The sequence below is a fragment of the Ailuropoda melanoleuca genome, chromosome 1, assembly GCF_002007445.2.
Source record: "Ailuropoda melanoleuca isolate Jingjing chromosome 1, ASM200744v2, whole genome shotgun sequence".
In the NCBI taxonomy this organism is placed as follows: domain Eukaryota; kingdom Metazoa; phylum Chordata; class Mammalia; order Carnivora; family Ursidae; genus Ailuropoda; species Ailuropoda melanoleuca.
In genome coordinates, this window is record NC_048218.1 from 162,264,469 (window position 1) to 162,291,919 (window position 27,451).

The 27,451-nt window shown below is 41.4% G+C and overlaps 2 long non-coding RNA genes across 2 annotated transcripts in view; one reads left to right on the forward strand and one right to left on the reverse strand.

The window, feature by feature from the left end:
• The window catches only part of LOC117804020, a 46,147-nt gene that overhangs the window by 8,540 nt on the left and 10,156 nt on the right, over positions 1-27,451 (forward strand). The window contains exons 2-3 of the long non-coding RNA XR_004628182.1: positions 10,350-10,510; positions 12,791-12,899. This is a non-coding gene — a long non-coding RNA (uncharacterized LOC117804020). The remainder of the gene's footprint in view (positions 1-10,349; positions 10,511-12,790; positions 12,900-27,451) is intronic.
• LOC117804019 lies at positions 313-20,850 on the reverse strand. Its single transcript, XR_004628181.1, has 3 exons — positions 20,387-20,850; positions 3,406-3,510; positions 313-2,086 (listed from the first exon to the last, which is right to left on the reverse strand). It is a non-coding gene; the product is annotated as an uncharacterized LOC117804019 (long non-coding RNA).

Here is a 27,451-nt window from a genome sequence, read left to right on the forward strand (position 1 = left end):
GGGGGGTTGGTGCAGGGCAGCTCATTGCTTGACCTTCTCTGATATCGCCCTCGAAGGGTATGAAGATGCCTCATTACAGCCTCTCAAAAGCTGAACTCTACACTTCCCACACAGCTTCTACTGGTGGGAGTGGGGCCACGGTTTTTCCTGTGCTATTGGCTGGAGGAAAGTGGTGATTGTCCAGAAGTTTTTTTGTCATGCTAGGCTGCCTCTTTCCTGGTGCTTTGACTAGCAAGAACAAGTTTTTGTGGGGATTTTTTTTTTTTTTTTTTTTTTTTTTTTTTTTTGGTGCGCGTCTGTTGGCATTTCCAAATGGCCGGCATCTTCAGCTCCAAATCTGGGATAGACAAAGCAAAAAGAAACCCCAGGACACGCACCATTGTGTCCTTCCTCAGGTCCCATGGCTCCCTAGCTGGTCTGCCCTTTCTGTCTACCTCTCAGAGTTTTATTTGTTTTATATGTAATGTCTAGCATTTTTGGTTGTATTTATCAGAGGAATAAAAAAGCCCTGTCTGCTCCATCTTTCCGGAAGCGGAAGCCTTTCAGAAAGGTCCACTTTGAGAAATGCTCTTTATCAGCCTTTGCATTGTGTTGTGACCTGCCAACATGTTTGAAGCACTTTGTTACTTGTAACTGATAAGGTGTCAAGGCTTGCAAATGATTGACTCTTTGATAGATTAGAGCAGATGCAGGATTATCCAACCTTCCAGTTAGTTTTTGCAGGATAACCAACCACCCCAGAACTCAGCAGCTTGAAACAACCATTTATTTCCCTCACGGCAGGTCAGAAATTTGGGCTGGGTTCCGCCAGGCACTTCTGTACTTGACTGCTGCTTTCATGTGTCTGTTCTGCTGTTAAGTCAGCTAAAGCCCACCCCTTGGCTGGGCTCTCCCATATCTGGACGACAGGGCTGACTCAGGGCTGGCATGCATGGTCTTTCATCCTGCAGCAAGCTAGTGAGGACTGTTCCTATAGGGGAGTTGAGACAAGGAGAGAGCAGAAGTACACGTGGCCTCGGCACACAGTCACTTCCACCTCACTCTGATGGCCAAAGCAAGGCACAAAGCCAGTTGAGATTCAAAGTGTAGAGGAAACAGACTCCCCGTGTGGAAGAAACAGCAAAGTCACTTTACAAAGAACGTGGATTACACGGAGGGGTAGAGAACTGTGGTCAGTTTTTCAGTGTACCATATCCCTATAAAAATGTCTTCTCACTTGCATTTTCTAGCATGTTTTCTTGAGTAGGGAAAAAAACCCTGACCAGTAATTTCTCATAACCACTGGATAAACTCATGGGAAAATGTCATATGTATGAGAGTCACTGGTGATAGCAGGAAACAGATGATAGCCAGTCAGGGTGATTGACCTAAAGTGCAAATCTGATCATGAACGTAAGACTCTTAAATGACTTCCCAATGTCTACAAAGAATTCCAAACTCAGCATAGTACATAAGGCCACCTGTGAGCTCACCAGCCTCCCTCCCACCTCCCACTCTGCAGGTTAATATATGGATCTGAACACGGTTCCCTTGCACCTCCTGTGTTATTCCAGGCTTTGCTCTACCCTTTGTGCTATTTCTTCTGCCTGTAATACCTTTCCCCGCCTGCTCTTCAACCATCTTCTCTGTCTGGCTAGCTCTCCCTCTTCCTTACAGGCTTAGCATATGGGTCATGCCTTGAGGTAGGCTTCTTTGGCCACCCCCTCTTCACAGGCTAGATTCATTCATTCATCTCTGCTCAAAATGTGCATTGTGCTAATGGAGTACTTATTATACTGAAATCGTCCATTTATAAGTCTGGCTTCCCCACTAGACTATGAGTTCCTCCAAGAAAGAAAGTCCATTCTTACTTAACTTCGTAACTGCAGTTTTTAGCACAGCGCGTATAATGTCGAATAAATAATAGAGCAGATGCTGATGGTGCTGCCATCCATATCTCCAGGTCCTTACCACTTCGCTCTGCTCTGGGTGTGACTTCCATCTGTTACAGGCTCATGGCAACTCTAGCTGTTCTTGGAATAATTCACTGTACTTGTTTCTTCAGATAAATAAGAGGTGGGGCAAAATATCTTCTTTTGAAGATGACCTAAAAAGAGATATAGTGATTTTTATATGCCTCATCCAGATAAAAATGAATTTTTAATGATCTGAGTTCAAATCTCCTTCTAATTAGATATTCAGCCTAGACAAAGAACCCAACCTCTCAGTGACTTCCTCTGAAAAATGGAGCTAATATAACTGGGTTGTTGTGAGAATTAAATGCTGTAATCCTTGCAGACTGCCTAAGCACAGAAAACTGTTCTGTTTTTGTTCTCAGACAAGTTATGACTAGAAATTTGCATATCTATGCATCATCCGAAAAGAGAATTTTGTGGAGGTCACACAGTCAACAACCGAGGGTGTTTGTTGCAAACTTAGAAAAGCACCCTTGCGCAGAGGCATAAAAAGGTTAACTTCTTACGTTTCAGAGTGTCCAAGATCCAGTGATCTTTGGCCCTTTTGCAAGTTAAAAGGATTGAGTGAAAGGGAGCAATTGATTTCTAGAGATATGGTTTGGTGGAGTCCCTAAAGGAGTGTTTGTTTGGTGGGAGAGGGGGTTCTGTTTTAAAGAACTGGAAACTTGTCTGCTAAACACTTTGTAAACAAGCTTTATCGGATTAGCAGAACCTGTGAAAAATACGATGACTGAAAGCAGAAGCGCCAGTAGGCTCTAGTAATGCCATGATTTTTCAACTCTTTTAAAAGCCCCTTATGTGAAACCTCTCCAATGGGGCTACGGGAAACCGGGAGACCTGAGTTCCAGGCCCAACTACTCCCACTCCCTGGCTGTATGTGACCTTGAACAAGTTCCAGCCTTTCTGTTCTCAATTCCATCACTTACTTAAAACGAAGAGACAGCGTGGTCCCTTCCATTCTAATAGCCATGATTTTTGAAGTCTTCCTATCTGCTTTTTCCGTAGCCCCCTCCAGCCTCTCTGAGCAATGGGAGCTCCACATTTGGCCCCCAACTTTGGCAAAGATTGTGCTTTTCCCTTATCCAAGGAGGAGTCAGAATTCTCAAAGTAACTAAATGATACTGTGTCTAGTGTTGTAGATGAGATTATAGGCTGTGTCTATCCAAAATTGCACCGCGGTTTGTGAGAAATTCGGGGAAATAAACATCGGGAGCTGCATATGAGGAGCTAGGGCTAAAATGCAAGGGGCAGGATCTCCGTGAATAATAAGAACGCTGCTATACGGGTAGCGATCGGCATTAATTACGTTTAAATCCACATCTCAGACACTTTTTGCTGTAGCATGAGAATAGTGATCCTGAATTCTGATTCAGGGTTCAAAATTCCAGAAGCTCCCCCACCCCACGTACTCACAGAAACTTCCACTTCAGTTGCTGTGGGGGGGGCTTACCAGACTTTGTATGTGGGGAATTTTGAAGTCGGCCAAGTTTGAGAATCAATGTATTTAGAGCCCTGATGTGCCTCTCTGCTTCTTTCTTGAGGCGGACATTTCCATCTGCCCATCAAAAACAAATAACAAAACTGAGATCCTTTTGTCATTTACCTGACTAAATGTAGCTTTCAGTGACTGTCGTTACTATGTCCGTATTACCTAACCCTGGCTTGGCACATAACAGACAAAGTTAATATTTATACTGTTTACAAAACAGGTCAATAAGCACTGGAACCATGGCACACAGAAGAGAATTTGCTGCATCATGAGGCCATTTGAATCCTCTGATGGCAGTGCAGTGGTCTGTACGACAGAGTTCAGGGACTTTGGACTAGCGAAGCTCCAGACTTTGCATGTCCCAGATCATAGCTCCTAATCTTCAAGAGTGTGACTGTCTCAAAAAAAAAAAAAAAAAAAAAAAATTTANGGGAGTGGAATAATATTGCTCCTGCTGAAGCTTGTTCCTGGCGCTAGTAACCTTGTTTACTTGCTCTCCAAAAAGATTGGCATCCCCAGTTCCAGCACTGTGATTCCAGCAGCTGTCCCCAAATGATTAATGCAAGCGGGCAGACAAACCTTGGCTCATTTCTAAATTGAAGAACTACCTGCAAATTAATACACTGGCCTAACCTCCTTTGAGTGGGATTGATGAGGATTTTCTCAAACTAATGTCCATCTAACATCACTGAGGGGCTAAGGCTGTACTTAACTCTAAATTGTACCTATGACAGGGCTGGTTCAATGACCTGTTTGCTTAACTTAGTCAACAAGCCCTGATTTCCAAATAATACTCCTCAAAACACTCCTCAGAGTGGACTTGGAAAGCACCCCCTGCTTTCTTCCCTGCCATGAAAAAACTAAGTGTCAGAAATGAAGAATTTTAATGAAGGAATCTACTGATCGGATTCTGCCTGTGCAGTGTTTTCAATCAGACTCTCCAAAGTTTGCTTTTTCTAAAACCTGTATCTCCCAGTTTTGCAAGGGAGAGCTCAATAAATTATTTTAAAAGAAATAAAAATATTCATTCTCTATGCCTTGATAATTCCATTCCTAGTCCTTTATAATCTGCCTTATTTTCCTTTTTCATGCTAGAAGGAGGGAAGGAGAGAGAGAAGAGAGGAAGGAAGGGAAGAAGGAAGGAAGGAAGATGTTACATATATAGATGTGCTTCAGACAATACAGGTATTAGTTAAGTAAATTGTATATCAATTTGAGGGACTGTTACAAAATTATAATTACAAATGTATAGAACAATGTAAAAATGGTGATGTTCATGTGAAAAAAAAGCAAAATACAACAAGAAATCTACACTATGCATTGTAAACTAGCAAGAAATATGGAAAATAAAAAGTTGATATTTGGTAGCTATGGAATCCTGACAGCTTTTATTTCTTTTCAAGATTTCTATTGATGTTGTTCCAATACAGTTGTGCATTCAAAAAGAAACATCTCTTTTTTGCAACTTTGAACAGTTGCAAATGCTCTCTTATAATCTAACAGTAAGGTTATACTCTAGAGTATAAACTCATTCTATTCTGTGACCACTTGAACCTTCTTAAAGATTTTATATATATACATGCACACACACATATATACATATATATAATTTTTAATATTTATAACATGGGTAGAATGTATATATCATTATCTCTTGTTTGATAGATGAAGGCTCAGAGGTGCTGGAACATGAATGGTTTGACCAAGGTTGTATCATTTGTCAGTGTCAAGCAGGAGCAGGAGGAAGAACACCGTAAATCCCTGAGTGTTGAAATGAAATCCATCTCACAATCTATACTCGAGTTTTCAAAGAGCCCAGTAGACTACCACAGTTGGTGAACACTGATCATTTTTAAGCTCTGGGATTTGTATAGTAGAAGGCACTGATAGCCAGTCTTCCTGACTCCAGCCTCAACTGTGTCTAATCCATCATACACATACAGCTGCGAGAGGAATCTTGAAATAGAGCTCTCACGCTGTCGCGCCGCTACTCCAGAACCATAGTGACTACAGGTGAATAGCTCAGACGCTAGGTGCTGGCATTCAGGGCCGTCCGTAACCACTCTGCTTCAGCCAACCTTTTTGCTGAGAACTACCTGCCGTGTATCTCTCTCCCTTCCAGTCCAGCCACATCCTAATACTTTCTGTGTGGTTGATAATTCCCTGCAAGAGTTCTTAAATTTTGTATTTTCATTTTCATGTTAAAATCTTTAAAAATGTACATTTTTAAAAGTCTGGTTTCTTTGGGTGACCCCTGATCATTAAGTGCTGCCGTTCACCATCAGGGCCTGGATTCTTCTGTGTACTTAGAATCACATTGGCATCGAGAACATCTTCCTCTGTAATGGGCTGATGTGTAAGGAACAGAGACAGGACCAGAAAATCATGACAACATGCTAGCACTGTGTAAAGGCCAGGCGTCTCTGTGCACAAGAGAAGCAAAGGTTTCCTGGTTGTGGGGACGGAGCGGTGTAGCAGGAGAGCTGAGTCACCATGTGGCATGCATGTACCAGTCTCCCAAAGCTTGCACCGTGGCATCCACCTTTCAGGGATGCAAGCATCAGTTTGGCTACTGGGAACCATCATCTGACCAAAAAAAATTAACCTTTTGAAACCAAATATTACTGGTTTAGGAGTCTTGATATTTAATTTGTAAATTTGCTTTGATTTAGAAGTGCTCTAATGCGTTTATTATTCCAGTTACTATGGGTGAGTAACACGTTGAATTTAGTGGCTTAAATTAACAACATTTTATTCTCTCTCAGGGCTCTAGCAGTTGACTAGGCTCAGCTAGGCAGATCTTGGTCAGGACCTCTCACGGTTACTGTTGGCTGGTGGCTGAGTCTGGAATTATCCAAAGTCTCACTCACATATCTGATGCTAGGGCTGGGAAGACTCCAACAGCTGGAGCTCCGTGGGCATGTATCTCTAACTCTGTATGATCTCTCCACATGGTCCCGTGGTGGTTTCAAGGTAGCCTGACTTCTTACAAGGTAGCTCAGGGCCCTAAAGGGGATAGACAGACTGACAGATAATAGAGGGAATGACACACTGTTTCACATTTTCTAATTTAGTAGCAGATGTCACCCACTCTCCCTTCCACCACATTCTACTCATTAGAAGTGAGGCACCAAGATCAGCCCACATGTGAGGGGAGGGGGGTTAGAAGCTACTTTTATGGAAGAAGTGTCCAAAATCACCACAGTGACACAGTTCCCTTCCCTTCCTATTTGCTTATCCAGATCCTGTGAGGACAGGATTTTGCAACCAGATTAAATATTCCCCTGAAGACATCCCGGGTTGCTCCCAGGTGAAATCATTTCTCCTTTAATAAAAATCCCACAGCCTGTGGTCTGTACCATAGAGGTAAACCTTTAATTGTTCTGCCTCGTATTGTTTTGTTTCTGATGCTGGATCACAATTTGAAACAGGCATTATACAAATATGCTCTAACTAAATAAAATCCTCATACCAGTTCTATAAGGACGTCTATTAACCCCATTTTATAGTTGAGGTCATTGCCCAAGGTCACTTCAGCTGGGCTGGGTCTATTTGACTCCTGAGCCTTTTCTCTTAAGCACTATGTCATGTGCTACTTCCTGTAATTTAAGTCATATTTGTGGAATATGACTGGGAAGCATAAAGGGAAAAAAAAAACGGAAAAAGGAAAGGGAACCCATAAAAGAGATACATGAAGGCAGTAATGTTAGAGGAATGACCACAGTGGCTACTTCAGAGGTTCCCGGCACCCTGGTCAGCCACTCCCCCCTCACAGCCATGCCAGTCTCTCCCCCTTTGAACTAGCAATCATAAAACGTGCCTGCATCTACAGTGACATTTGGAGGACAAAAGCACTTTGCAAATGTAAATGCAAAATATGCAGAGTAACCATTCAGAGATGAAAGGTGAGTGGAGAAGCTGAACTCTCTGGCTAAAGTGACTACCACTGATTTATTGCTAAGTTCAGGAAGACCATAAACCCAACACCCATTCCAGTGCACACACAATATGGCCTATCACTCATCACATTTAGTACAATCAATTTAATGTCCTCATTTAAATATCCCTCTGAAAGAGGATCTCTGGAAATGGGACAGATTTTCAGTGTTAGCTTCAGCAAATGAATCCCCATAATATGCAGGACTGGTTCTGGAGGTTTGCAAGAACCGATAAATAAATTCCATATGAATGTGTCGCTGCTAGAAAGCTTTACATCGCCAGGGGTACTGCAAATTTGCTTTTCATTAACCTAATGAGCAGAATTCAATAGTCAAACAGGACTTAGAAAGTGCCTGCCAATTAGGTGAGGCACCAGAACTCTTCCACTTGGAATTGGAGGCCAATCCATTAGTAAGATTGCACAATGATGAAAATGTATTTAAGTGTCTAGTTATGTCTCCAGTTATATTTATGACATGCAAACTGGGTTGTCCTGCCAGAAATCTGAGAGCTGGTCAGTTTGTGACTGCCAGGGAGCTAAATTTAAAAGCTATTTTTTAACCAAAATTATTAAGAGAGACCAAGAGGGGTAAAGTAAAATTAGGTTGAAGACTGAAGAAATACAGTATAATGGCTGAGAGGGCAACTTTTTGGGCCTCTCTCTCTGCCACTGACTAAGCACATGACCTGGAACAACTAACAATAGTTCTCTAAACCTGAGTCTCCTCATTGGAAAATTAAACATAATAATAACAGAGTTGTTTTCAAAATTAAATGACAACATCTATAAAAGTTCTTAGAACTGTGCCAACTCACAAAGTAAATGTTCAATAAATTATAGTTAATACCATCATCAGGGAATAAATAAAAATGACATTTCTTCTACCTTCTCTTGGCACCAATGAGTTTATTTAACCTTTTGTGATTTGAAAATCCCTCTAAGGCTCTGATGCAAAGCCATGGTCTACTTCTCCAGACAAGTGTACATGTGTACACACTCAAAATTTTGCAATTTCAGAGGTTCAAGGACTTCCTGGAGTCTAAAAACTCTGGCCTCCTCTATCTCCCCCATTCTCTCTTACGGTCATTTTGAAGTTGTGTGGCTATCCAGATTTTACACCTATTTAATCAGTCTTCTTTAATGCCAACTTCTGGAAGTAAGAAAACCAACTCTAAAACTGTCAGTGTTTATATTTAAGATTTGAGAAAATTTAAGATCAAGGTAATCAGTCAATTAAAAAATTACAAGCAACTCAATAATAGGAAAATAAACAACATGATTGAAAAATGAGCCAAAGACCTTAAATAGACACCTCACCAACAAAGATCTGAAGATGGCAAATAAGCATATGAAAAGATGCTCCACATCGTGCCATCAGAAAATGCAAAATAAAACAACAAGATACCGCTCTCCCCTTATTGGGATGGCCAAAATCCAGAATACCGACCATACCAAATGCTGACAAGGATGCGGAGCAACAGGAATGCTCTTTGATGGCTGGTGGGAACACAAAATGGTACAGCTACCTTGGAAGATAGTTTGGTAGTTGCTTACAAAACTCTTGCAATACTCTATGATCCAGCAATCACATTCATTGGTATTTACCCAAAGGAGTTGTAAATTTATGTCCACAGAAGAAGGTGCACAAGGCTGTTTATAGCAGCTTATTCATGATTGCCAAAACCTGGAAGCAACCAAGATGTCTTCTGGTGGGTGAATGGATAAATAACCTATGATACATGGAGACAATGGAATACCATTCAGTGCTAAAAGGACATGAACTATCAAACCACAAAAAGATGGGGAGGAAACTTAAATGCATATTACTCAGTGAAAGAAGCCAACCCGAAAAGGCTATATACTGTGTGGTTCCAACTGCATGTCTTCTGGAAGATGCAAAACTACAGAAACAGTAAAAAGATTAAAGGTTTCCAGGGGTTAGGAAGGAGAGAGGTGTGACTAGGCAGAGCACAGAGGATTTTTAGGGCAGGGCGACTACTCTATGTGACACATAAAGTAATGGCGATTGCATATCACTCTGCATTTATCCAAGCCGGTAGAACGTACAATGCCAAGTACACTGTGGAAAACCTTGGACTTCGGGTTATAATGATATGTCAGTGTGGGTTCATCAATTATAACCAATCTGCACTCTGGTGGGGGATGTTGCGATTGGAGGAGGCCAAGTATGAATAGATGAAGGGAGAATATGGGACATCTCTGTACCTTCCACTCAATTTTGCTATGAACCTAAAACTTCTGTAAAAAGTAAAGCCTATTTTTTAAAAATTACAGGCTGTTTAAAGCTCATTAGCCCTTTTCCAAAAGAGTGATTCTGAGTTGATAGTATAGAACTCAGAACACATTAGCTCTTAGTAACTGTATTAAAAATGACAGTTCCATTACTAGGACAGTGCTCAGAACATATTTAGCCTATGAGGTTGGTACTGAACTCATTATCTTCAACAAACCTAATCTTCGTCCTGCATTTCCCATCTTGAATTGTTGGGTCAATCACTAATTTATTTACCCGTTCAGCAATTGTACTAGGTCCTGGCAAGGTATAAAAGAACAAATCAGACCCTACCCGCAGAAGCTTAAAGTCTATAGGAGAAAGATAGCTACACAAAGAAAGCATTCTGGGGGCTATAATGAAAATATATACCAAGTGTTGGGTAGTGGGTTGAATTGCCTGATTATTCCCTGGTGTTCAATCTGTCTGCCCTTCTCTAAAAGGAGTAAATTCCCTACATCACTGATGTTGGGCTTGGCCACGCAGCTTGCGTTAGCCGAGTTTTTTGTTTTTTTTTTTTTAAATCTTCTATATATTTTATTACATATTATAGTACAGGGTTCACAGAATGTTTCCCAATGTTCTCTACTAAATACATTACTGAATGAAGCACTGCAAAATGCCTCGTGGTCTCCCACATGAGTCTAAATTCTGTAATTTCAATACCCATAGAGTTACAAAAGAAATCTGCAAAAGGCAGTGGAATGGAGGTGGCCAGTCACTGGGGCCTGCTGGGCTCTTGACTGATGAACAATGACACTGTCTTCTCCAGGAGCTGATCTACGTCCATGGCTGACAACCCAGAAAAAGCTGGGACCCAAATTTGTACAGAGGTAAGGCTGAGTAGAGAGAAAACAACTCCAGACAACCTAGAAGTCTCCAGCCATTACATCTTATTCCTGCATACACAGGAAAATGCATTTTTTCTTTTGGGGATTACAGAATTCATGTCCTTTTGACCAGGCATAGCTAGAAGCATGTGCAAATGTTTTCTCATAACGACTGAAGTAGCAAGCTGATATAGATTGATTTAACTGTTTCGGAAGTTTTTAGCTTTGTTCTGGCATTTTTGTCCCAAAAGCTGAATCTATCAGCAGATTCCATGGTCATGGGGGTGCCAGGAACATGATGGAATGTAATTCCACTTACTACAGAGATGTCCTAAAATGTGAGCCAGCATGATGTATGTCACAAGTGAGCGAAAGCTTTAAACGCAACCACATGTTTCAGCTGGCCTCCAACTTGCACTTCTGATCTCTGCTACAAGAAAAGCACGCCCTACGCAACAGCTGCTCCTTCAGTTTAGGTCCAGTCTAGGTCCCTAAGGAGAGTCATCTGTTGCAAACCCACAGTTAACCTCCTACCTGGTGCAGACCTACAGCTCATCCCTCTGCACTCATGTAAATAAGCAAGAGATGAATGTTCGTTGTTCTAATTTGGAGTTGTTACCGCAGCAAAACCTGATTGATGCTGGTAGGCTTAAAGGAGAGTATACCTATTTCTACCTGGGTATCTGAGAAGAGTGTGACCAAAAAAAAAAGACTTTGAAAAGCTCAGGATGATAGTAGGTTTGGTATGGAGATTGGTACAGGTTTTGGAGCAAGGTACAGCGATCAGGATATCCGGATTGGTAATGAAGGGCCTAGTATAGCGGGCTAAGGGATTTGCACCATATTCTGTAACATAGGACCTTTGAAATAACTTTAAGCAATGGAGGAAAAGGGACCAAATTTTGCATTTCAAAAAATTATTTAATTGTACCTTGATTGTGTAGAGGATATATAGATATAATGTCAGTAACAAAGATATTTGTTAGATGATTAAAACAGTCCAGGTGAGATGCTTGAAGCTTTGCGGCAGGGCTGTCACATGTGCAACATAGCAGCCCCGAGCAGACCTGGAGGACAGGTAAGGACGTGATGTGGGGCGTCATAGGGGAACAATTTCAAGGACGAGGACACTGATAGAATGTGGGAAGTGAGATAAAGACAGGAATGAAAACGACTCCCCGATTTCTACCTTGGGTGACAGGGTAGATGGTAGCACACTAAGCAGAGTCAGGCTTGCGAGAGAATGCCAAGGGAAAGGGAAAGGGAAGCTAACTCACGGAGTCTTGGACGTCCTGTGCAGAGGTGCCTTGGGATACCTGGGTAGAAGTGCCAACAAAGTCTGAACTGGAAGGCCTGCTGTGGAGTGAAGAGGATTATCCAAGGAATGTGACTGTCAGGTCCCTGAGAAGCACTAAGGGAGGCAGGGAGAGGATGAGGATGAGAAGCCCGCAGAGGACAGAGAGATGGACCGGTCGGAGACATGCGGGCAAAGCTGAGAGGCCTGCACCATAGGAAAGGGTGCGGGCATGAAGGCACTGAATCTCCTCTTCGTTCAAACTCCTCTCCCTCCAAACTGAGATGTAAGGTAGCCTTCTAGACAAAAGGTGACCATGCTTCATGAGCCATAGCTACCAAATGCCGTGGACAGAGGGTGCCATGTTGCCATTCCATAAAGCAGTTCACTGGCAATCACCTAAAATAATAATAATAATATAATAATAATAATAATAAATGAATGAATGAATAAGAGGTGGCCAACACAGTACAATGGAAAAGGGATGTGTCCACTTCCTTGCACAAAGAATCCTTGACTTTGCCGTTGTCTATTTCCATTTAAAATGCAGTTTGGGGGGCGCTGGAGTGGCTCAGTCGGTTGAGGGTCTGCTCTCAGCTCAGATCATGATCTCAGGGTCCTGGAATTGAGCCCCGCGTCGGGCTCCCAGCTCAGCGGGAAGCCTGCTTCTCCCTCTCCCTGCGCGCCTCCTCACTGCTCCCGTGTGCGTGCGCTCTCTCTCTCTCTCTCCCTCTCAAATAAATAAATAAAATATTTAAAAATAATAAAATACAGTTTGAAAGTCAGGTTTCACATGCCAGGACTTCCATCTTACACAGCGCAGGAGGAGGAACTTGAGGCTTCTAAAACCAAGGAATTAGCCTGTCACAGATTCCCAGCATGTTAGAGGGGGCAAGCCCTGCTTGGAGTCAACGTCAGTCAGTTGAGTTATTTAAATACATGACCTTGCCCAAGTTCTTTCATTCATTTATTTGTTAATATTTTCTCAGTGTCCACATTGTGCCAGACCCGCTAGCAGCTGGGGATTCAGTAGTGAAGAATTTGATGAGTTCGCCCTCTTGGAATGCTGTTCTGCTGGGAGAGATGGGCGTTAATCAGGTACCTCAACGATACTGACTATCTCTGATAGTGATATTAAGGAAGTAAATAGGGATATGAGACAAGCCAGTGGCATGCTTGAATCACCCGGAGGGCTTGTTAAAGCACAGATTTTGGGGCCCCACCCCCAGAGTTTCAGTGATGTGGGATGGGCCTGAAAATGTGCATTTCTCACAAGCTAATGGGGATGCTGCTGGTCCAGGGATTGCACTTTGAAAACCAGTGAGATTTTAGGAGGTTTTTTTAGATAGTAACAAATAACACCTTTGTGGGCTTTGCTGCATCCCAGGTACTAATTTAAATGATCTGCCTATGTTAACACACTTAATCCTTATAACAACTTTCTGAAGGGAGAACTAATTGGGTGTGCCCATTTTAGAGATGGGGAAACAGATGTTAAGCATGGTGCCCAGGTCCTAGAGCTCATAGGTGGAGGTGCTATGATTCAGCCTAGCTGCAGGGCCTAACTGCTCTCCTCACTGTGGGTCTGGGTGCATGCGCTTTGCAGGTGAGGGACAGCTTTTCTGAGCAGGTGGAGTTTGAGCTGAGACCTGTAGAATCAGAATGTGGAGCCATGCAAAGAGCTGGGAGGAGAGCATTCCTGGGCAGAGGAAATAGCAAGGGCGAAGGGCCAGAGGTAGAGAAGAGCTTGAAGCGGCTAAAGGGGAGTAAAGCAGTCACGTGGCTAAAGTTAGAAAAAAACAAAAGCAATGTGACAAAGGGTTGGAGGATTAGGCAGAGGACAGGATCAAAAGAACCCCAGCAGGCCGCAATTAGAAATTTGCATCTTATTCTACAAGCAACAGGAAGCAATGAAATAATTTTCAGAGTAAAGCCTTTGATTCTGAGAAATAAATGTCAATTCACATGTGGTTTTAAGAAATAATACAGAGGTCCTGCATATGCTTTACCCAGTTTCCCCCGAATGGTGACATCTTGTAAATCTATTGAACGTTATCACAACCAGGATAGTCTTAGAGAAAGTCAAGGTAAACACTTCAGTGCCCAAAGATTCCTCATGTTGCTCTTGATAGCTACACTCGCTTCCCACTCACCTTCGCCTGCCCCCCTCCATCTCCAGCTCCTGGCAACCACTATTCTATAATTGACTTTTATAGTTTTGTCATTTCAAGAATGTTACATAAATGGAATCATACAGTGTGTAACTTTTGGGGATTGCCTTTTGTCACTCAACGTAATTCTCTGAAGAGTCATTCACTTTGCTGTGTGCAATCAGTAGTTTATTTCTTTTTATTGCTCAGTAATACTCAGTAATAGGACACACTGCAGTTTAAACTGTCACCCGTTGAAGGACATCTGTCACCCGTTGAAGGACATCTGGTATTTCCAATTTAGGGCAAATAAAGCTTCTACAAACACTCATGTACAAGTTTTTATATGTCTTCATTTTGCTGACATAAATGCAGAGCAGTACAATTAATAGATCACAAGGTAGTTACATATTTAGTTTTTTAAGAAGCTGTGTCACTGCTTCCCAGGATGGCTGTACCATGGTACATTCCCACTAGCGAACCTCTCTGCATCCTAGCCAGAATTTGGTGGTGTCATTACTTTTTAATTTTAGCCATTCTGATAGGTACATACAGACATTTCATTGTGGTTTTTCTTTTTCTTTTTTTTAAGATTTTTATTTACTCACTTGTCAGAGAGCGCAAGTAGGGGAGAGGCAGGCAGAGCCACCCAGGTGCCCCTTCTTTATGGTTTTGATGACATTTTAATAGCTAAGGATGGTGAACATCTTTTCCTATGTCTACTGGCCACCTGTATATCTTCTTGAGAGAAACGTCTCTTCATGTCTTTTGCCCGTTCTGATTGATTTGTTGATTTTTTTATCTCTTGCGTATTGGGAGTGCTTATATATTCTAGATTCTATTCCTTTGCCAGATACGTGGTTCACAAATATGTTCCCCACTCTGTTGCTTGTTTTTCATCTCTTAATAGAGTCTTTTGTGAAGCAGAACTTTTTAATTTTGATAAATCCAATTTATCAATTTTCCTTTCAGAGATTATACTTTTGGGGTCAAGTCTATGACTCTTTGGCCCAAGAGCTTAAAAATTTTCTTCTATTTTTTTAACCATAACTTTATGTTTTGCTTTTAAGTCTGTTGTCCATTTTGAATTAATTTTTGCGTAAGGACCGAGGTTTATGGTGAGGCTCATTTTTTTTGCTTATAGATGTCCAGTTGCTCCATTTGTTGAAACATCCATCTTTCTTCCATTGAATTGCTTTTGTCCATCTGTCAAAAGTCATCTGAATATGTTTGTGTGAGTGTATTCCTGGGTTCATCCCTTTACCAGTACCACATGGTCTTGATTCTAGAAGCTATCTAACCAGTCTTGAAATCAGGTAGATTGGTTCCTCCCACTTTATTCTTCTTTTTCAAAATCATTTTAACCCTTCTTTTTTTTTAATATTTTATTTGTTTATCTGACAGAGAGAGATACAGTGAGAGGGAACACAAGCAAGTGGTGTGGGAGAGGGAGAAGCAGGCTCCCCGATGAGCAGGGAGCCCAACGCAGGCTCAATCCCAGGATCAAGACCTGAGCAGAAGGCGGAAGCTTAATGACTGAGCCATCAGGCACCCCTATTTTAACTCTTCTATTTTTTTTAATTTTTCATATACATTTTTGAACAATCTTGTTTATATATACAAAAAAATCTTGCTGCAGTTTTGTAGAAATTAGGTAAAACCTGTATGTTAATTTGGGAAGAATTGATATTTTTAATATGCTGAATCTTCCTATCTATAAACACCATACAAATGTCCATTTTTTAAAATTCTTTCATCAGCATTTTTAGTCTTTACCATACAAGTCCTAAACATGTTTTCTTAGATTTATAGCTAAGTATTTTACTTTTATTTTTGAGCAATTATAAATGGTATTGGAATTTAAGTTTCAGTGTCCACAGATCCATTGGTAGTATATTGAAATACAGTTGAGTCCTGAATGCTTATCTTGTATCTTGCAACAATGCTGAACTCACTTATTAGTTCTAGGAAGTTTTTGTAGATTCCTTGGGATGTTCTAAATAGACTATCATGTCATCTGCAAATGGTACCAGTTTTTTCTTTTCAATTTGTACGAGTTCTATATCCTTCTCTTGCCTTACTGCACTAGCTAGAACTTCCAGCACTGTGCTGAATAAGAGTAGTGAGTGCGGGGGTGCCTGGGTGGCACAGCGGGTAGGCGTCTGCCTTCGGCTCAGGGTGTGGTCCTGGCGTTATGGGATCGAGCCCCACATCAGGCTCTTCCGCTATGAGCCTGCTTCTCCCTCTCCCACTCTCCCTGCTTGTGTTTCCTCTCTTGCTGGTTGTTTCTATCTCTCTGTCGAATAAATAAATAAAATCTTTAAAAAAAAAAAAAAAAAGAGGGGTGAGTGCGGATATCTTTATTTAGGTCCTGAACATACAGAGAGAGCATTCAGTACTCCACCATTAAGTTTAATGTTAGCTGTAGATTTTTTTGGTAAGTACTCTTTATCATGTTGATGTAGTTCTCTTCTATTCCAATTTTTCTGAGAGGTGGTTTGTTTTTAAATCATGAATGGTATGGAATGCATTTCTACATTGAAGGATGTGATCATGTGATTTTTCTTCATTAGCCTGTCAATATAGTGGATTATATTGACTTAGTTTCAAATATTGAATCAGCCTTGTGCCCTACGATAAATCTCACTTTGGTCATGGTATATAATTCTTTTATATGTTGCTAAATTCTATTTGCTAATGTTTTGTTAAAGATTTTTGTGTCTATATTTATGAGGGATATTGGATATTGGGATAATTTTCCTTTTTTTATTTTATCTTTGGTTTTGATATTTAAATCATGCTAGCTTTAAAAAATTAATTGGGAAGTTTTTCCTTCTATTTACTGAAAGAGATTGTATAGAATTGATTGTTATTCTTTACAGCTATGGTAAAGCTCTCCAGTGAAACTATCTGGGCCTAGAGATTTTGTCTTAGGGAGTTTTAAAATTACAATTCATTTCCTTAATAAGTATAGAACTATTCAAATTATTGACCTCATGTTGGGTAAGTTGCAGTAGTTTGTGGCTTTGGAGGAATTGGTTAATTTTTTCTACGTTGTCAAATTTATGTGTGTACAGTTGTTCATGGTATTCCATTATTATCTTGTAGACGTGTGCAAGACCTATAGTCCTATCCCCTGTTTCCTTCCTGATATTGGTAATTGGTTCTTTCTCTTTTTTGGTCAATTTTTGCAAAAAAAAGTTTGTCAATTTTATTGATCTCTTCAAAGAACCAGTTCTTTCATTGATTCATTGATTTTTTTGTTTCAATGGTTTTTCACTATTTGTTAATTTTCAGTGTCCTCAATTTCTACTCTGATATTTATTATTTTAATTTTTCTGCTTTCCTTGGGTTTCTTTTGCTTTTCGTTTTTATTCTTGAGGTGGGAACTTAGATAATGTATTTGAGAATTTTCCTTTTTTTTTTCTTTTAATGCATGCATTTAGTATTGTAAACTTCCCTCTCCATACTGCTTTAGCTATGTCCCACATGTTGTTTACATGTTGTATTTTCATCTTCATTCAGTTCAATGTATTTTTAAAAATTTATCTGGAGACTTCATCTTTGACCCGTGGATTACTTAAAAATGTTTATTTAGCTTCCAAGTATTTTTTTAAAAGATTTTATTTATTTATTTGTCAGAGAGCACAAGCAGGGGGAGCAGCAGGCTGAGGGAGAGGCAGACTCCCTACTGAGCAAGCGGCCCCACTCAGGACTCAAACCCAGGACGCTCAGGTCATGAGACCTGAGCCGAAGGCAGACACTTAACCGACTGAGCCACTTAGGTGTCCCCCAAGTATTTAGAGTATTTTCCTGCTATCTTTCTTATTGGTTTCTATTTTTATTCCAATGTGATCAAAAAACACACTCTGTATGATTTCAACTATTTTAAATTTTCTAAGATTTGTTTTATGATCCAAGATATGATCTATCTTTGCATATGTCCCTTGGATACTGCTGTTGTTGGCTGAAGTGTCTTGTAAATATTGCTTCAATCCTGTTGCTTGATGATGTTGTTAGGATTTTTCTATATCCATACTGATTCTCTGTCTGGTTATCCTATCAGTGCTGAAAGTGAATTTGTGAGACTGAACAGTGACTTTGTCTCTTTCTCCTTTCAGTCACACCAGTTGTTGTTTCATGTATTTTACAGATCTGTTGTTTGGTGCATACATACTTAGGATTGCTATGTCTTCTTGATGGGTTGACCCTTTTATCATTATATGATATCTCTCTGTCCTGGTAATTTTCTTTACTTTGAAATCTACTTTATCTGATATTAATACAGCCACTCCTGCTTTCTTTGGATTAATGTTTTCATGGCATATCTTTTTCCATACTTGCCTTTATTTTTATATTTGAAATGAGTTTCTTATAGATAGCAAATGTTGGGTTATGGTTTTTAACATACTCTATCTCTGTCTTTTAATTTGCATATTTAGACTGTTTGTGTTTGTGTCTTTTATTTCTTTCTTTTTTTTTTTTTTTTAGACTGCTTGCATTTAATGTGATTCTTGATGTCTTAGGACTTAAGTTGTCCACCCTGGGAGAAGGGGGTACTTCTTGTTACTGCTGCAGGAATGGGAGTTCTGGCTCCCTGAGGGGTCTCCACCGACATTGTAAAAAGTGTGGGCTTCAGTACTGGTCAGTGGGGGGTAAAAGTCCTGACTCCCTACATGACCTCCTCTGGCACCACCCCAGCGGGAGAAGTAAGCTGCCTTGGTACAGCCTTGTGAGGCTGCAAGTCTAGGCTCCTGCTTGGCTTTTGCTGGTGTGGGTAGGGTAGAGTCACAGTGTCATTTCTGTGGTGTTTGGCTGGAATGAAGTAGTGATTGTCTAAAAGTTTTGTCTTCTTAGACTGTCCTTTTCCTGATCCTTTTACTAGAAAGAGCAGGGTTTTGTTGGGACTTCTTTTTGTCTGCTCCTGATGTTGGCATTTCCAGATGCCAGTTCCGAGTCTACAATAAATAGGGCAAAAGGAAAACCCAGGAAATTCACCCAGAGTCTTTTCATGTTAGTTTTGTATATGATGTCCAGGCATTTTAGTTGTGTTTGTGTATTAATCACGTTTTTAATTTTCTGTACATTAAGATGTTTTGACATCTTTTTTTAAAAGATTTTATTTATTTATTTGTCAGAGAGAGAGAGAGAGAGCATGAGCAGGGGAAGCAGTAGGCAGAGGGAGAAGCAGGCTTCCCGCCCCCCCCCTCACCTCCTGGAGCAGGGAGCCCGATGCAGGACTCGATCACAGGACTCTGGGATCATGACCTGAACCGAAGGCAGACACTTAACCAACTGAACCCCCCAGGTATCCCTGGATGTTTTGACATCTTAGAAAACCTTCCTAGGGGTGTCTGGGTGGCTCAGTGGTTAAGTGTCTGCCTTCAGCCCAGGGCCTGATCCCAGGGTCCTGGGATCGAGCCCCACATCAGGCTCCCTGCTCCGCTGGAAGCTGATTCTTCCTCTCCCACTCCCCCTGCTTGTGTTCCCTCTCTCGCTGGCTGTCTCTCTCTCTGTCAAATAAATAAGTAAAATCTGAAAGAAAGAAAGAAAGAAAGAAAGAAAGAAAGAAAGAAAGAAAGAAAGAAAGAAAGAAAGAAAGAAAGAAAGAAAGAGAAAGAAAGAAAGAAAGAAAGAAAGAAAGAAAGAAAGAAAAAGAAAGAAAAGAAAAGAAAGAGAGAAAGAGAGAGAGAAAGAAAGAGAGAGAGAAAGAAAGAGAGAGAGAAAGGGAAGGGAAGGGAAAGGAAAGGGAAGGGAAAGGAAAGGAAGAAAAGAAAAGAAAACAAAACCTTCCTAGTCCCTCCATGGCTAGTCAGTTCTTAGAGATAGCAAAAGACACAACCATGAACAAGCCTTTGAAATGTAAACTAACAAATCCAGAGCTGTATCTCCCCATCTGGCCTGTGCACCACAGGAGGCAATATTTCTCTGCCTTAATCATCTCAGGGCCAGGTGCCAGACAACTAGAGACTATCCCCATAGCCCAAAGTCTACTGAAATTATTCAAACTAGCCAATCCCAAACTGTTGATCCTGCCCTGCCTTGCCTCTGCCAGGAAATCCCAGTGAGGTCTTCCGGCCTAGGCTCTCCCCTCGCTCCTGCTTCTGTTTCCTGACCAAAAGCTAGTGTTCCTTCTGTGCCCCTGTGTGGCAAGCCCTCTTTTCCCGACATCATCGAATTTTAAATCTCTGCTTCATCACCTCATCATTATACAAATATGTTCTTTTCCCACCTTAAAAAAAAATCTCCCAGGTACACTCTAATGTTTTTCTCACCTTTGCCCAAAACATCTCAAAGAAACTGCCATTAGTCTCCTCCTGTTCTCAAACCCACTCTAATCAGGCTTTCTTCCGCAACAGTTCATGAAAACTGTTCTTGTCAAATCACCAATGACCTCACTGTTGCTAAAGCTGATGAACAGTTTTAAGTTCCTACCTTGTTTGACAATCAGTAATAGAGATGACTCTCCCGTGCTTAATACACTTTCTTCGTTTGGCTTCCAGGCCACCTGAGCCTCTTGGTCGTCTTCCTACTACCTCGGCTGCATCTTCTCAGTCCCCTCTGCTGGCAACACATCAGCTCTAGGACTTAGTCTGTTTTACTCCAACAGCACTCACCGTTTTAGTGATCTCATGCAACCTCATGGCCTTAAATACCATCCCTAGGTCATGACTCACAAATTTTTCTCCACTGTGCAGACCTGTCAACCGAATTCTTGACTCACTCATTCCACTGCTTCCTCAACGTCATCTCTTCTCAAATGTTTTGGTATGTATTTAAGATTCAGCATATCTAAAACCGAGATGTCCATCTCATTCCATAAGTCTGATTTGTCCTCAGCCTTCCTCATCTTAGCTGATGGCAACTCCAGCCCATCGCCACTATCATCCGGGCCCTTCATCAGGTGTCACCTTCTCAGGTGTCACCTTCTCATTGAAACCCATCCTGATCACACTTTAAAATTGCAACCCTCACTTCTGATCAATCTTATCCTGCTTTATCATTTTTCCTGTTCTCCCCATATAGCATACAACATCCTCAAACATACAAGTAATTCACTTATTTACATGATTATTTTATTTCTGCCTTCCAAAAAAAAAAAAAAAAAACGGTCTTTGTTCTGTTCACTACTGTGTCCCAACTCTGTTTGCTTTGTTCACTGGTGTATCTTGTATCTATGCACATCTAGAATCATTCATAGCACATAATATGTGTTCAGTAAATATTCGGTCACTGAACAAACTTGCTGATGTTTAAAAAAAAAAACAAAACAAAACACTTCTCTGGGTGCTATGTGGATATGGATTGATGGGGAGAGATCGTTTATCAGGAATATTTTCACCTTATAATAAGAAAATAATATGACTATTTGGGATTAAAGAAATAAGAGTTATTTTTCTACTCAGAACATGTTATCCGAAGGTATTGTTTTTGTATCTAGTATATCAGAGCCAATGTCTCTGTGATGCTGGTGCCATTTCTCTTTGCTCAAATGGATCCAGCATCTTTGGCCATTAAAAAACAACAACATCAACAACCACAACAACAACAAAACACAAAACCCTACATTCTAGGCCAGGAGAAGGAAAAAAGGTAGATGAGGTGTTATTGGCAATCAGGGCAAAGTTTAGACAAAGGCAGAGGTGGAAAAATGCAAACAGACTTACAATATATTTTTGTCATGAATGGGGAGGTAGTAAAGAAAAGAGGGATGTTTATTTGTTTTTAATGAGCAATTGTGTGAATGGTAGAACCATTTATGAATGTGGTTCAAAACAGGGAGAAAGAGATCTGGAGGGAAAAAAATCAAGGTCTCCAGTTTGCACATACAAATTTGGAGATGCTTGCCCATCCTGTAAGTGGAGATGCCAAGTAAGCAGTTGGATATGCAAGTCTAACAGCAATGGGAGAATTTGGGGCTGGAGTTACATACTGGAAAGCTATGAGTACCTGAGTAGTATTTAAAGCCATTGACTGGATGAGATCACCAGGGAATGTAGATGGAGAATGTCCAAAATTGAGCCATGGATGAAGGGGGAAGGAAAAAGAAATAGTAAAAAGACTGAGAAGGAGAAGAAAAGGAAAAATTGGGGAAAATATGTCATTGAAACATGAGAGTAGAACATTTTAAGAAAATTACTTAACCTTTTCAGAGCCCCAGTCTCCTCATCTATAAAAAGAAGTGAATCTCAGTAACTGTCTCCTAGGGTGTTCATGAGGATGAAACACTAAAACATCTGTAAATCGCTGGCATATTGACTCACCGTGACAGGCACACAATCAAGGTCTGTACCCCTCCCCTTTGGGTAGTTTCCTAGGCCATGTTACCAGACCTATGGGAAAGAGAATATTCGAGAGAACCTTCTTATATTCCAACAGTGTATGTTGACTCAGTATGGTAAATAGCCACTTGTCTGGGAAAATATTTATGCAGGATGAATAGAACAAATATTGATTTTGTTTTATCCTGGTTTCTATGTAACTCAAGGGCAAGGGAGACTCAGTACATGAATTTTAGAAACCGTAAATGTGCTGCTGTGTATTTTCCAGTCTGTATTAGCAATGAATGAATGAACACTTGCTTGGCGAACAAATGAATGAACAGATCACATAAAAGGAAATGATGTAATGTCTATTCCAGGGCAGCATTAACATGTTTTGAGTGTATGTGTGTGTTAATTATCTTAAGGTGGTTGACATAGTTGGTTCCATAATGGTGTTATAAAGTCAATATTGTTCTTTTTCTCTAATACCACACACTGAACTACTACCTACCCAGCAGCGGATCACTGGTGAACCCATCAACCCTACAGAAACAAAAACTCAACCTAAAAAAGATGAACTCTACCCTCTGGAGAGTGGATATAGAATGTTCATTCTCTTTATATATTAAGGCCAAGATTAGCTGCTGGGGCCTCTTCATGTAGTTATACCTGTAAGTGTATTTGTGGGTGTGTCTACCTGCCTGGACAAGCAAGGTAAACTCATGTCCTTGGACAAAGGAGTGAAGCCCACTTGATACCAGGAAAGATTTACCTTCTCAGAGAGTCAAGTAAATAGAAATCGGAGTGAAAAAAATCAAGGAACTGTAACTTGAAGTAAGAACAGTATTGGGTTTTTTGTTTTTTGGTTTTTTTATTTATAGTGGTTCTGAGTTCTTACAGTCCAATATTTTTTTCTTGGGGTGCCTGACTGGCTCAGTCAGTTAAGCCTCCTGTTAAACCTCCAATGCTTGATATCACCTCAGGTCATGATCTCAGGGTCATGAGATTGAGCCCCACATCCGGCTCAGCACAGAGTCTGCTTGAGATCCTCTCCCTCTGCCCCTCCCCCTGCTCTCATGCTCTCTCTCCCTAAAAATAAATAAATAAAATAAATCTTAAAAAAACTTTTTTTTCCTCATCTCTTGGTGGCATTTTGGGCTTCTTTTTTTTTCCCCTTTCTTCTCTCTTTTTGTGGCTTACTTAGAAACATTCTGGAAAAACCAATGGTAATCATTTAAATATGACCCATGTAAAACTAGCCTGACATTTGGGGTGCCAGGTTCCTGAGAAATGTTCGGCAACACTTAGCATACCAACCTCCTTTCCCTTCACTAGGGAATGACTTATGTACAGACGTCAGGGGATGTGGTTGAATGGTTATAGAACCTAACTTAAACTTGTTTTAAACAGCGAGAGATGTACACTGGGCTGAAGAATCCATCTTGTGGCTGCCTACAGCCATTTTTTTTTAATCACTCTTTTATGCGGCATCCCTGGAAAGTCATCCATTTACCCAACAGAGGGAGCAAGGACTCCTGCAAGGAAGCCTTTCGTTGCTCACTGAACACATATTTGAAGCACTGTTTTGCAGCTTGAAAATTTTCAATCTGTTGCACCCTTCAAATCTTGGCTGGTGGAGTCATGGCCTAACAGATCACATTCCCAGAGTTTTGCTGGCAGTACCGACAAAATGAAATGAAGAAGCCGGTAAAATAAAAGCCATCTTGCAAGCATGTGGAGTTCAGGAAACACTGGTCAAAAATTCTATGTTTGTTAAATGGAAAGGGAAATAAGATATCCTCCAACGCCCACTAAAAACTTAATGATTTTCCTGGCAGGCTTTAGAAAAAGGACAAACCACAGTTCCAAGTGCAATTTCATATGGCCCCTTGAGAAAGAAAAGTGAAAGCAAAAAAGAGAAAAACTGATCAGGAGCAAGATTTTTGCCACCAGTTCTCCCTTCCAACCCATGTAAGCCAGTGGAATGAGAGCTAATATTAAGGGTTGTTTTTTTGGTTTTTTCCCTCAGTGCCTATGGAAGGCATTATGAGCCCAGGTGAGGCGGTGAATGGCAAAGAGCTGGACTTGAAAATCTAAGCTAAGCACAAGATAGGTCCTCGGAGATGAGGCTGGCAAACGTTAGGGTCAGCAGTGTTGCTGGGCAGCCTGGGCTGGATTAGAGAAGGGTCGGTGACTGGCCTGCGGACAAGATTGAGGGCATGGGGAGATCAGACAACAAGAGCTAATTCTCATTAGGCACCAGCTACACCCCAGACCTTATACCAAATACATTACAAGGATTACCTGTTTGCTTTGTAGAGGTTACAGTTGTCGCTCTTGGTTTACAGATGAAGAAATTGAAGCTTCTATAGGTTGAGTTCCCTTCCCCTCAAAGGTTGCTCCTAGAGTAAGCGGGGAACCAGGACTCCAGTAGAAGATACGACTCCAGAACTGAGCCTCGTAGCATCTGGTGCTAGATCAGGCCTCTCTGACACAAGCAGCTGAGTTCCTAAATTGGGGTGTGACAGTGACATCCTCCTCTTCTCTCCCTTCTTCTCCCTTCTGCCACACTTCTACAGGCCTGGCCGTCACCCAGGCTCACATGCTGACAAAGGGAGAGCAAAAGCAAGCAGGGCCCCAGAGAGAGTAAGCAGACAGGAGAGAGACAGGCGGTCGGTGCAGGGCCCAGGAGAGGAAGGAGCTGGCTGCTGGGAACGTGACAGCTGATGGGAAGGAGGGGAACACACCTCACATCCCATACTGGCTCTTCAAAAATCTGTTCGCTGAAACTTTGAGAGAAATCTAACCTTTTTCTCTGTGGTTGTCGAACTGTTTCATCCAGAAGTCATAATAATGAAGCTAGGGCAGGATAATAGCCAAACAGTGGATCAAAAGCCACATTATGAAATAATATAATCTAAGAGTGTAATTTAAATTGGGACTTTGGAACGTAGGAAGGAAAAAGTTATAGCTAATATAGTTTAGTGAGTTGCAAATTGTTTACTGTCTTCACGTGTGCGGAGGGCTAGGTGGTGAAGGAGGGAGCTGACTGGTTCTGGATGGCTTCCGGAGATGCACTGAGTACTATTAACTCTAATAGGAAAGGACTGTTCAGCAGTGAACGGTCACCCCACAAAGCAGAGATTCTTCATCACGGGGCACAGCTAAGCAGAAGCTAGATCTTTGGTCAAAAGTTGGTTGCACGTTATAATCCTCAGGAAAGTTTTTTGAAATGTTGATGTCTTGGCCTCGTTCCCAGAAATTCTAATTAAATCAATTTGGGGTAGAGCCCCAGCATTGGGGTTTTTTAAATTCCCGCAATGATTCTAATGTGGGACAAACTTTGAGAACCACTGAGCTAACTCTTTGACAGGGACGCTGGAGAACAGAGGCCCACTGTGGGTAGGTGGTTGGACCAGATGACCTCCAATGCCCCTTTCTGTTCTAAAATCCTAAATTTGCTGACTAAGGCCCTTCACTGTGCGTTTCTTGTTTATGATGGCTGCCGATAATATTGTGATCAACTATTAGTGAAAGAGGGCTACGGTTTTTAATGTGGAAGAAAGTAACAAGCTGTAAGCAACAAAAGACCACATCCACTCAATTGGATTCCTGTCTTTTCAAAATTACATTCAAGGAAAAGAAGCGAAGAAAATGCATGATAAATTTAGAACGTCATTAATCCGAAACCACCCCTCTTCTCTGGCTCTAGATCCTGGCACAGTGGCACGTGAATTGTTTTTGGAGGCTCGTAACAGCCGTGCACATGGATATATTTGCATCATGAACATTCAATCTAATTATTTCAAGGGAAAAATGATTTGGGAGTGAAAAGAATTTTCCAGAGGCAAAAAAGAGTGTCGGTTGTGACTGCCAATTGAAAAGCTGAGGAAGAGCTCTCCTGTTTTCAGTCTGCGCTTGATACCCCTGCCATCTTGCAGCATTTTTCTCACTTCTTGATCTAAGTATTATTATATTTGGCAGAAACTGCCAGAATCCTCTCAAGCTGCAGTCTGAGCTTCACACAGGCCTGCACTGAGCCCAGAAAGGGACTTACAAACATGATTGTCACTGGACTATTTAAAGACAGAAGCACAGGACCGGTATCAACATGACCGCGTCCCGTAGAAGCGCAAAGGTTCAAGGAGTACTGCCTAGTGGAAACAAGTTCTCGGTCTGATTTTAGCCTGCCACGATCCTGCAGCGTGACTCTGGACGAACTGGGCCCCCCTGATGCTTCAGTAACCTTAGAAGCTGAACAAGCACAGAAATGCTGACTCACTTCAGGGGGGGCTGAGCGGGACTCCGAAAGAGGCCCTGCGTTATCACAGGAAAGCAAGCTAAACTGGGTTGTCCTGATCCTGGACTCGAAGCCCCAGAACTTTTAACTTGACAGGCTTTGTGTTTCCTGCAGCAGGAAGGCCTGTGACAGACAGAGGAGTTCAAGTGAAGCCACTCAACATTTGTCCGCTGGAAAATCCCAAAGCTTGATGTTTGGGACACTACCCTCGCCTAAGGGAAAAAACAAAAAAAGTATGTTAAACTGCACTGTTCCTTTGTGGGTTAAAAGTTTAATATGTTTTATTGATGAAAAATCTATTTCAAACTGTGCACAGTGAACTGTCAAGCAGCTTTGGCAGGAACGGGATGGGTTGGCAGACAGACAACTCCTTCGTGTGTGGGTAGAACCATTTAGAAACCTCTGAGCCCCAGGAAGGAGAAGGATGCTGGGAAAGGAGAAACCAGACCTGGGCTCTGAAATGGCCACTCCTATATAGAAGTACACTTCTATGGCCCCTAAAAATGTTGACGTCGTCTCCTCAGACAGGTGAATGGTGATTGGCAAGAGCAGAGGTAATCGTTGATGACCACCCACCCGCCTCAGAGGGCAGCATGCGATGGGGAGGCTGGGAAAGAGAAGCAAGCAAGCCACAGCCCCACTTACCACTGAAGAGACATCATTTCTAATCCTGTTACGAGAAAAGAAAAGGAAGTAAATATTACAGGAGGAGGTGGTGGCACACAAAACCAACTGGCTACAGAGTATTCTCAAAGAGGGACTAAACTTTAATGAGTGTGTTTTCCTAAATATCAGTTTGGAACCTGATCTATACTCTCTATTCTCTCTCCCACTATCCTGAGCAAGGAAATGTCTTGGGGAAACTCATCTCCACTCTTGCCTGAACGTCTCTTAATCTACTCAGCTCTATCACTTCATCTGTGCCCTATTTGAACA